The sequence below is a fragment of the Enhydra lutris genome, unplaced genomic scaffold (assembly GCF_002288905.1).
Source record: "Enhydra lutris kenyoni isolate GAN:26980312 unplaced genomic scaffold, ASM228890v2 scaffoldscaffold79, whole genome shotgun sequence".
NCBI lineage: Eukaryota > Metazoa > Chordata > Mammalia > Carnivora > Mustelidae > Enhydra > Enhydra lutris.
Window position 1 is genome coordinate 3,620,605 of NW_019154163.1, and position 9,318 is coordinate 3,629,922.

The 9,318-nt window shown below is 35.4% G+C and overlaps 1 pseudogene; it reads right to left on the reverse strand.

Annotated features, from left to right (window-relative positions):
• Window positions 1–297: 297 nt before the first annotated feature.
• Window positions 298–9,043, reverse strand: LOC111160902 (annotated as a pseudogene).
• Between the last annotated feature and the right edge of the window lie 275 nt (window positions 9,044–9,318).

Consider the following 9,318-nt stretch of genomic DNA (forward strand, 5'->3'; position numbering starts at 1 on the left):
ATGCTAATAAGATGTTCTGCACATATACAGACTTTACCAAAAAAATCTCACATCAGAAGAAGGAGAAGGTCAAATAAAAAACAAAACAGAAAACCCACAAAAAGAACTGAGAACCAAAGCAGAAACTGAGAAAAGGAATAAGGAACAAAATCAAAATACTGGAAATATCAAATGCAGATGTTAAAAGAAGAGCTGGAAGAAATACTTCAACAAGGAAACAAACTTGGCAGAATTAAGATGGCAGAGGAGTAGTTGGACCAAAACTTGCCTCATCTCTCAAACACAGCTAAATAATTATCAAATCATCCAAACATCCAAGACTTCAACCTGAGGACCGAGAGAACAAACCCAAAAGTCTACAAGTAGAAAAGTGACCACCTTCTGAAAGGTAAGAGGTGTGGAGAGTTCATTTTGGGGGATAAGAACTGTAGGTGCTGTGAAGGGGAAGGACCCTTATTTATGGAGATTACTGAAAGGTATTATAAGCAGCAAAGTGCAAAACCTGAGGTTTTAGAAGTCTGCCACCACCAGGGTGGTACTTGGCTTAGAGTGCGTCAGGTGGGGAAGGGGGTGGAGACCCAGGAGTGGGCAGTGTGATCTGAGGACCTCCCAGGTCACAAGGAGAATGGGTGGCACCAACGTGCTGCACTGTTCCCAGACAGAGAAGTGGGGATTCTGGCTGCGGGCAGCAAGCCTGGGTGCTAGCTCTCTGCTCCACCTTGCCATAAACTCAGAAGCACTGTGTGGTCATGCAACTGCTTTCCTGGAACAGGCCAGCAAATGGCAAAAGCATGGTGAGACCCTCCCCCAGAGGATCAGTATGGGTCTGCATCTTGGTGGTCCTTTAAATTTAGAGTTTTGAAACCTAATCTCATGACTGAGATAAAACAGCTCAGACACAGTCAGGGTGAAGACAGGGATATGACACAAACAGAGGGCACAAGAGGGTGATTGTTTACTCTCCTGAGGGCTTCCTGAAGAGTGGCAGGTGCAAACTCAGGACTCTGGGGCTAAAGAGTGGGATACAGCTGTTTTTACCCCACCCATCAGCGCTGAAAGTCTTCAGGGAGTAAAACAGTGCCACCTAGTGGAGGCCAGAGCCCCATACACCAAGCCTGGCCCTCTCTGTGCCCTGCAGGCGCATCTCTACTAGGGCAAGTCCACTAGAGAATCAGTGCAACAGACCCCCTCCCCCCAGAAAACCAGCACAAACACCTCCCATACACCAAATCCGCTGATCAGAAGGAGCTGTAAAGTTTCAGCTCTAGGAGAAATAGGATAGAGCTTTCTTTTATTTATTTTTATTTTTTATTAATCTTTATTTTTCTTATTTTTAATTCTTTTTTATTATCTTTTTTCAATTTTTACTTTTATAAATATCGTTTATATATTTAATTTAATTTAATTTTATTTTATTATTTATATTTTTGGATCCAGTTTCTTTTCACAAGCAGACCAAAGCACACCCAGGATCTCGTGTTTTTTGTTGTTGTCATTGTTGTTTTATTTTTGTTTTTGTTTTTCTGGATAAAATGACAAGAGAGAGGAATTTACTACAAAAATAACAGGAAGTAGAATTAACAGTTAAGGATTTAATACAGTTATATGTAAGATGTCTGAATGAGAACTTAAAACAACAATTATAAGGATACTAGCTGGGCTTGATAAAAGCATAGAAAACACTAGAGACCCCCTTAATGCAAAGATAAAAGAACCAAAATCTAATCAAACCAATATTAAAAATTCTATAACTGAGATGCAAACCTGAATGGATGTCATAACATGAGGATGGGTGAATCAGAAGAATGAATCAATCATAGAAATACCTTATGATCTATCAATTGCACTACTAGGTATTTGCCCAAGGGGTACAAAAATACAAATTCAAAAGGGTACCTTCTCCCCAAAGTTCATTATCAACAATAGTCAAATTATGCAAAGAGCCCAATGTCCATTTACTGATGAATGGATAAAGAAAATATGGTGTAGATACATAATGGACTATTACTCATCCATCAGAAAAAATGAAATCTTGCCATTTGCAATGATGTAGATGAAGCTAGGGTGTATGATTTAAGTGAAATAAGTCAGTCAAAGAAAAATAAATACCATATGATTTCACTTGTATGTGGAATTTAAGAAACAATACAGATGAACATATGGGAAGGGGAAAAGAAAAAAAAAGAGAAGGAAACAAACCATGAAACTCAAAGATACAGAACAAACTGAGTATTGATGGAGGGAGGTGTGGTGTAGGGGGATGAAGTAGATGGTTGATGCATATTAAGCAGGCCACTTGCGTTGAGCACCAGGTGTTTTATGCAAGGGATGAATCACTGAATACTACTCCTGAAACCAATAATGCACTGTTTGTTAACTAACTAGACTTAAAAAACTGAAGAAGAAAGAAAAAAGAAAATAAACTTAGAGACCATCAGGCTTATAGAAAGTTGTACCTGATGTTACAATGATGTTTTGAGCCCTTTGACTAGGGGTCAAGAACCACATGGCCAGTCTTAAAACCCAGCCACACTGAGAAACATTGTGAGCCTGGACTGTTTCAGGTGTCTTCAAAGTCTTTTAACTTATCCAAATGCCCCACAATTACACCTCTTATCTAACATTCCTACCTCATCCAGGGAAATATGTTGAAAATCCTTGCCATTGGGGCGCCCGAGTGGCTTAGTTGGTTAAGCAACTGCCTTCAGCTCAGGTCATGATCCTGAGTTCTGAGATTCAGTCCCACATCAGGGACTCGGCAGGGAGTCTGCTTCTCCCTCTGACCCTCCTTCTCATGCTCTCTCTCTCTCTGTCTCTCTCATTCTCTCTCTCTCTCTCAAAAAAATAAATAAAATATTAAAAGAAAAAAATCCTTGCCATAAAGGAAGGAAGCAGGCTCCTTTACTCAGAACTGCATAATTTGCCCTTAGTCCTGTAAATCCAGCTTGATACTCAGAGAGCAGGAGAAAAGGTCCTGGGTACCCACCTTCTCAAGCTTTGATATGTAAATGGAGTTTATACATCATCTAATAGAGATAATTCAGTCACCAGTTGATATTTGTTGCATGCTAAGTAATGAATGATATGGGATGAATATACTTGTCTCAGTTCCAAATATTTTTTTCAGATATTATATGGTACAAGCTGGATAGCTAGTTTGTGCAATCATATCCTGAATGCCCCTGGTATTTTTTAAGTGTTTATTTTAATTTCCATTAGTTAACATACAGTGTTATATTAGTTTTAGGTATACAATATAGTGATGCAACAATCCCATACATCACCTAGTGCTAATCAGGGCAAGTGCACTCCTTAATACACACCTTCTGTTTAACCCATCCCCCCATCTGCCTCCCCTCTGGTAACTATTAATTGATTCTCTATTCTTGTTACTCTCTCTATGTTAATCTGTTTTGTTTCTTAAACTCCACATATGAATGAAATCATATGGTATTTGTTGTTCTCTGACTCTCTTATTTTACTTAGTATAATACCCTCTAGCTCAATCCACATCTTTGCACATGGCAAGATTTCATTCTCTTTTTGGCTGAGTAATATTTTGTTGTTTATATATACCAAATCTTCTTTATCTATTCATCAGTTGTTGGACTTTGGTTCCATAATTTGGCTATTGTAAATGCTGCTATAAACATAGGGGTTCACATGTCCTTTGAATTAGTGCTTTTGTATTCTTTGGGTAAATACTCAGTAGTGTAATAGCTGAATCATGGGGTAGTTCTTTTTTAAATTTTTTTGAGAAACATCCATACTGTTCTCCACACTTTGCATCCCACAAACAGTGCAGGAATGTTCCTTTTTTCCCCACATCCTGGCAAACACTAGTTACTTCATGTGTTGATTTTAGCCATTCTGACAGGTGTGAAGTGATATCTTCTTGTAGGTTTGATTTGAATTTCCCTGATGGTAAGTGAAGAACAACTTTTCATGAGCCCATTGGCCATCTGTATGTCTTCTTTGGAAAAATGTCTGTTCATGTCTTCTGCCCAATTTTTAATTGGATGATTTGTTTTTTGGGTGTTGAGTTTGATAAGTTCTTTATATATTTTAAATAATAACCCCTTATCGGATATGTCATTTTCAAATATGTTCTCCCATTCTGTATATTGCATGTTAGTTTTATTGATTTTTTTCCTTCCACGTGCAGAAGCTTTTTATTTTGAAGTCCCTATGGTTCATGTTTGCATTTGTTTCCCTTGCCCTATGGGACCTATTTAGAAAAAAAGTTGCTATGGCCCATGTTAAAGAAGTTACTGCCTGTGTTCTCTTCTAGGATTGTTATGGTTTCAGATCTCACATTTAGGTCTTTTTAATTTTTTTATGTTGTTTTAGTCACCATGCAGTATATCATTAGTTTTTGATGTAGCGTTCCATGCTTCATTGTTTGTGTATAACACGCAGAGTTCCGTGCAATATGTTCCCTCCTTAATATAATCCATTCTGAATTTATTTCTGTGTATCCTGTAAGAAAATAGCTCAGTTTGGGGGCGCCTGGGTGGCTCAGTGGGTTAAGCCTCTGCCTTCAGCTCAGGTAATGGTCTCAGGGTCCTGGGATTGAGCCCCGCATCAGGCTCTCTGCTCAGCAGGGAGCCTGCTTCCCTGTCTTTCTGCCTGCCTCTCTGCCTACTTGTGGTCTCTGTCTGTCAAATAAATAAATAAATAAATCTTATTAAAAAAAAAAAGAAAATAGTCCAGTTTTATTGTTTTGAATACTGTTGTCCACTTCTAACACCATTTGTTGAAGAGACTGTCTTTTGCCATTGGATATTATTCCTGCATTGTTGAATATTAATTGATAATGTAGTTGTTGGTTCATTCCTGGGTTTTCTATTCTGTCACATTCACTTATGTGTCTCTTTTTGTCCCAGTACCATAACATTTTGATCACTATAGCTTTGTAATATAACTTCAGCTCTGTAACTGTAAAGCCTTCAGCTTTACTTTTTTTTTTTTCTTTCTTTCACCAAGATTGTTTTACTTGTTAGGGTCATTTGTGGTTCCATATAAATTTCAGAATTATATTTGTAGGTCTGTGAAAAAAATGTTGTTGATAATTTCATAGGGATTGCATTAAATTTGTAGATTGTTTTGGTAATATAGACATTTTAACAATATTTGTTCTTCTGATCCATGAACATGAAATTTATTTTCATTTTTTGGGTCATCTTTAATTTCTTTCATCAATGTTTTATAGTTTTCAGAGTACAGATCTTTCACCTCTTTAGATTTATTCCTAGGTATCTCACTTTTTTGGGTGAAATTATAAATGAGACTGTTTTCTTAATTTCTTTTTCAGCTATTTCATTGTTAGTGTATAGAAATGCGACAGATTTCTGTACATTGATTTTGTATCCTGTTATTCAACTGAGTTTGTTTATCAGTTTTGGCAGGTTGTTTTTGTTATTGCATTTTGTTTCTTTTCTTTTTTTTAGTGGAATTGTTTAAGTTTTCTGTACATAGTATCATGTCATTTCCGTATAGTGAATGTCTTATTTCTTCCTTACCAATTTGGATTATATATATATATATATATATGTCTGCTATCTGTGTCTAGGATTTCCAGTACTATGTTGAATAAAAGTGGTGAGAATAGACATCCTTGTCTTGTTCCTGACCTTAAAGGAAAACTCTCAGTTTTTCCTCGATTAAGATAATGTGGGGTTTTCATATATGACCCTTATTATGCTTAGGTGTGTTCCCTCTAAACCTGCCTTGTTTGAGATTTTTATCATGAATGGATGCTGTACTTTGTCAAATATTTTTCTGCATCTATTGAAATGATTATCTTGTTCTTATCCTTTCTCTCATTGATATGCTATATCATGTTGATTGATTTGCAAATGTTGAACCACCCTTGCAAACCAAGGAATAAATCCCACTTGATTATAGTGAAAGAATTTTTTAATGTATCATTGGATTTGGTTTGCTACTATTTTGTTGAGTTTTTTTTTGCATTTCTGTTCAGCACGGACACTGGCCTGTCATTCTCTCTCTCTTTAAATATTACAAATAAGATTTATTTTTATTTGTTACCATTAAGTGTCTGAACTTTAGATAGATCCTTGGATTATTGGTTCATTTTATCAGCTCCTTCAACTTTAGCACTTGTCTTATCCCCAGTAGCTTTTCCAGACTACAAACTTCACCAAGAAGCTGCACTTTGTTTGTTGAGAGAGAGAGAGAAAGTGTGTGAGCAGGGGAAAGGGCAGAGAAAAAGGGAAAGAGACAGAAACAGACTCCCAGGTGGACATTGAGCCCAATGTGGGGCTCAATCTCATAACCCTGAGATCATAACCTGAGCCAAAATCAAGAGCCAGAGGCTTAACTGATGGAGCCACCTAGGCACCCCACATTTTATTTTTCTAACAAAGTCATCACAGAGTGGATAAACAGGCTGGCAACACTTTCTATGTCTTTTCTGATTCTGTTTGGAATCAATTTATTGACTACTTCTTTCAAGTCATTTGTCTGCACCTCTCAGGTCATGATTTCCATCATCTTTTTCCAAATTTGGTAGACCTGTTTGTACTGAGCATAAGAGGTTTTCCAAATCTAATTGTTATACTTTTTCAGTAAAACCTACAGAAACTAGACAAAACAAATAGCCACTGATAGTCTTGACATCAACATAAGCTTCAATCATGATCTCCCATTTTTTTACCATGAAGTACATTTGTCACAGGTAAGATCCATGCCATGAAAATTAGTCAGGCAGTTTTTCCCCTGGACATCCTCAGTAATTAGCTTGAATTTTCTAAATGTAATTTCATCATTCTGTAGATCAGTAAGGCTCACTTCAAAAAGAATTCCCTTGAGGCCATCAGGTGTGATTTTGGTTGCTTGAGTTCTTTTGACTGTTTTTTTCCCCCCAATATATCTTTTATTGAATGTAGGTGATGCTTTCACATCATACCAATTTTTCTCAGAAAATGGATCAACCACTTTATTCTTGCCTCCCATTTTGCTGCCTTTCATAAGGTGTTTGTTTTTTGTGGACTACCGTGGTACTGCTCAGGGAGCCAAAAGCCTGTAATTGTCTCTCTTTTTTTTTTTCTTTCTTTCTTTCTTTCTTCTTTCATGTCTTTATCTGTTTTTGGTATGAGAATAATGCTGACCTCATAGAATTAATTTTGGTTTTCCTTCCTCTTCTGTATTTTGGAATAGTTCAAGAAGAATGATTATTGATTCTTCTTAAATATTTGGTAGAATTAATCTGTGAAGCCATCCAGTCCTAGTCTTTTTTTTTGTTGGGAGGTTTTTTGTTTTGTTTTGTTTTGTTTTTCATTTTTTGTTTTTTGTCTGTTTTTGTTTTTGTTTTTTACTGATTCAATTTCTTTGCTGCTAATTGGTCTGCTTAAATTTTCTAATTCTTCCTGTTTCCATTTTGGCAGTTTCTATATTTCTAGGAATTTATCAGTTTCTTCCACGTTGTCCAGTGTGTTGGCAGATAACTCTTATAATATTCTATTATAATTGTATTTATTTGCTGTTAGTTGTTATTCTCTCTTATTTGTGATTTTATTTGACTCATTTGTCTTTTTTGATAAGTCCAATTAGGGGTTTATCAATTTATTTATTTTTTTCAAAGAATCAGCTCCTAGTTTCATTGATTTATTCTATTGTATGTTTAGTTTCAATATAATGTATATCTGCTCTATTCTTTATTATTTTATTTTCAGTTGTTTTCATGTAATTCTTTATTTATTCTTTTATTTCATGGTTGACCCATTCATTGTTTAGTACTGTGTTATTTAACCTCCATGTATTTTTGGTCTTTATAGATGTTTTTCTTGTTGTTGACTGCTAGTTTCATTATGTTGTGGTCATTTATTCATATTTGGTGAAGGCTGTTTTGTGACCTAATATGTGATGTATTCTAGGGAATGTTCCATGTGCACTTGAGAAGAATGTGTACTCTGCTCTTTTAGGATAGAATGTCCTGAAAACATCTTCCAAATCTATCTGGCCCAGTGTATTATACAAAGCCATGGTTTCTTTGTTGATTTTCTGTTTAGATGATCTATCAATGGACATAAGTGAGGTCTTAAAGTCCGATACTATTATGGTATTATTATTTACATTTGTTAGTAATTATTTTATGTATTTTGGTTATTAATCCCTTATTAAGTATATGGTTTGCAATTTTTTTTCAATTCTGTAGGTTGTCTTTTCATTTTATTGTTACTTTTGCCATCCAGAAATATTTTAGTTTAATGTAGTACCACCGATTTTTTTTATTGTGCTTTGAGTGTCATATTAAAAAAAAATTCAGTGTTAAAACCCATGTCAAGAATAATTTTCTTATGTTTTATTTTAGGAGATTTATGGTTGTATTGATGGTTTACATTTAAGCCCTTAATCCATTTCAAGTCAATTTTTGTGCGTAGTGTAAGAAATGGATCTAATTTCATTCTTTTGCACATGAATATCACATTTTTCCCAGCACTGCTATTAAAGAGACTGTTTTCTCCATATAGTATTTTGGCTCCTTTGTCAAATATTAATTAACAATATTTAGAATTAGTTGACAAATATGTGTGGTTTTCTTTTCGAAGTCCTAGTTTTGTTCTATTGATCTGTGTGTCTGGTTTTATGTCAGTAAAATACTGTTTTTTTTTAAAGATTTTGTTTACTTATTTGACAGAGAGAGATCACAAGTAGGCAGAGAGGCAGGCAGAGAGAGAGGGGGAAACAGGCTCTCCACTGAGCAGAAAGCCCAATGTGGGGCTCAATCCCAGGACCCTGAAATCATGACCTGAGCCAAAGGCTTAACCCACTAGCCACCCAGGCACCACAGTACCATACTGTTTTGATTACTATAGCTATAAAGTATAGCTTAAAATCCAGAGTTGTGATACGATATTTTTTTCTTCTTTCCCACTTTTACTTTGGTCACTTTGGGTTTTATATGGTCCCATATAAATTTTAGTTTTTTTTTTTTTCATTAAAAACTCACATTGAGATCTTGAGAAGTTTGTACTGAATGTACAGATGACTTTGGGTAGTACTGATATTTTAACGGCATTGGTTATCCAATCTATGAACACAGGATATCCCTCCATTTATTTGTGTCTTCTTTGATTTATTTGATCAAGAACTTGTTTTCAGAGTAGAAATATTTCAACTCCTATGCTAAACTTATTCCTAAATATTTTATTATTTTTAAAGCTATTCTAAATAGGATTGTTTCCTTCATTTATTTTTCAGATAATTTGCTGTTAGTATATAAAAAACACTATAGGCATACCTCAGGGATATTGCAGGTTTAGTTCCAGACCAACACAATAAAATAAATATCAC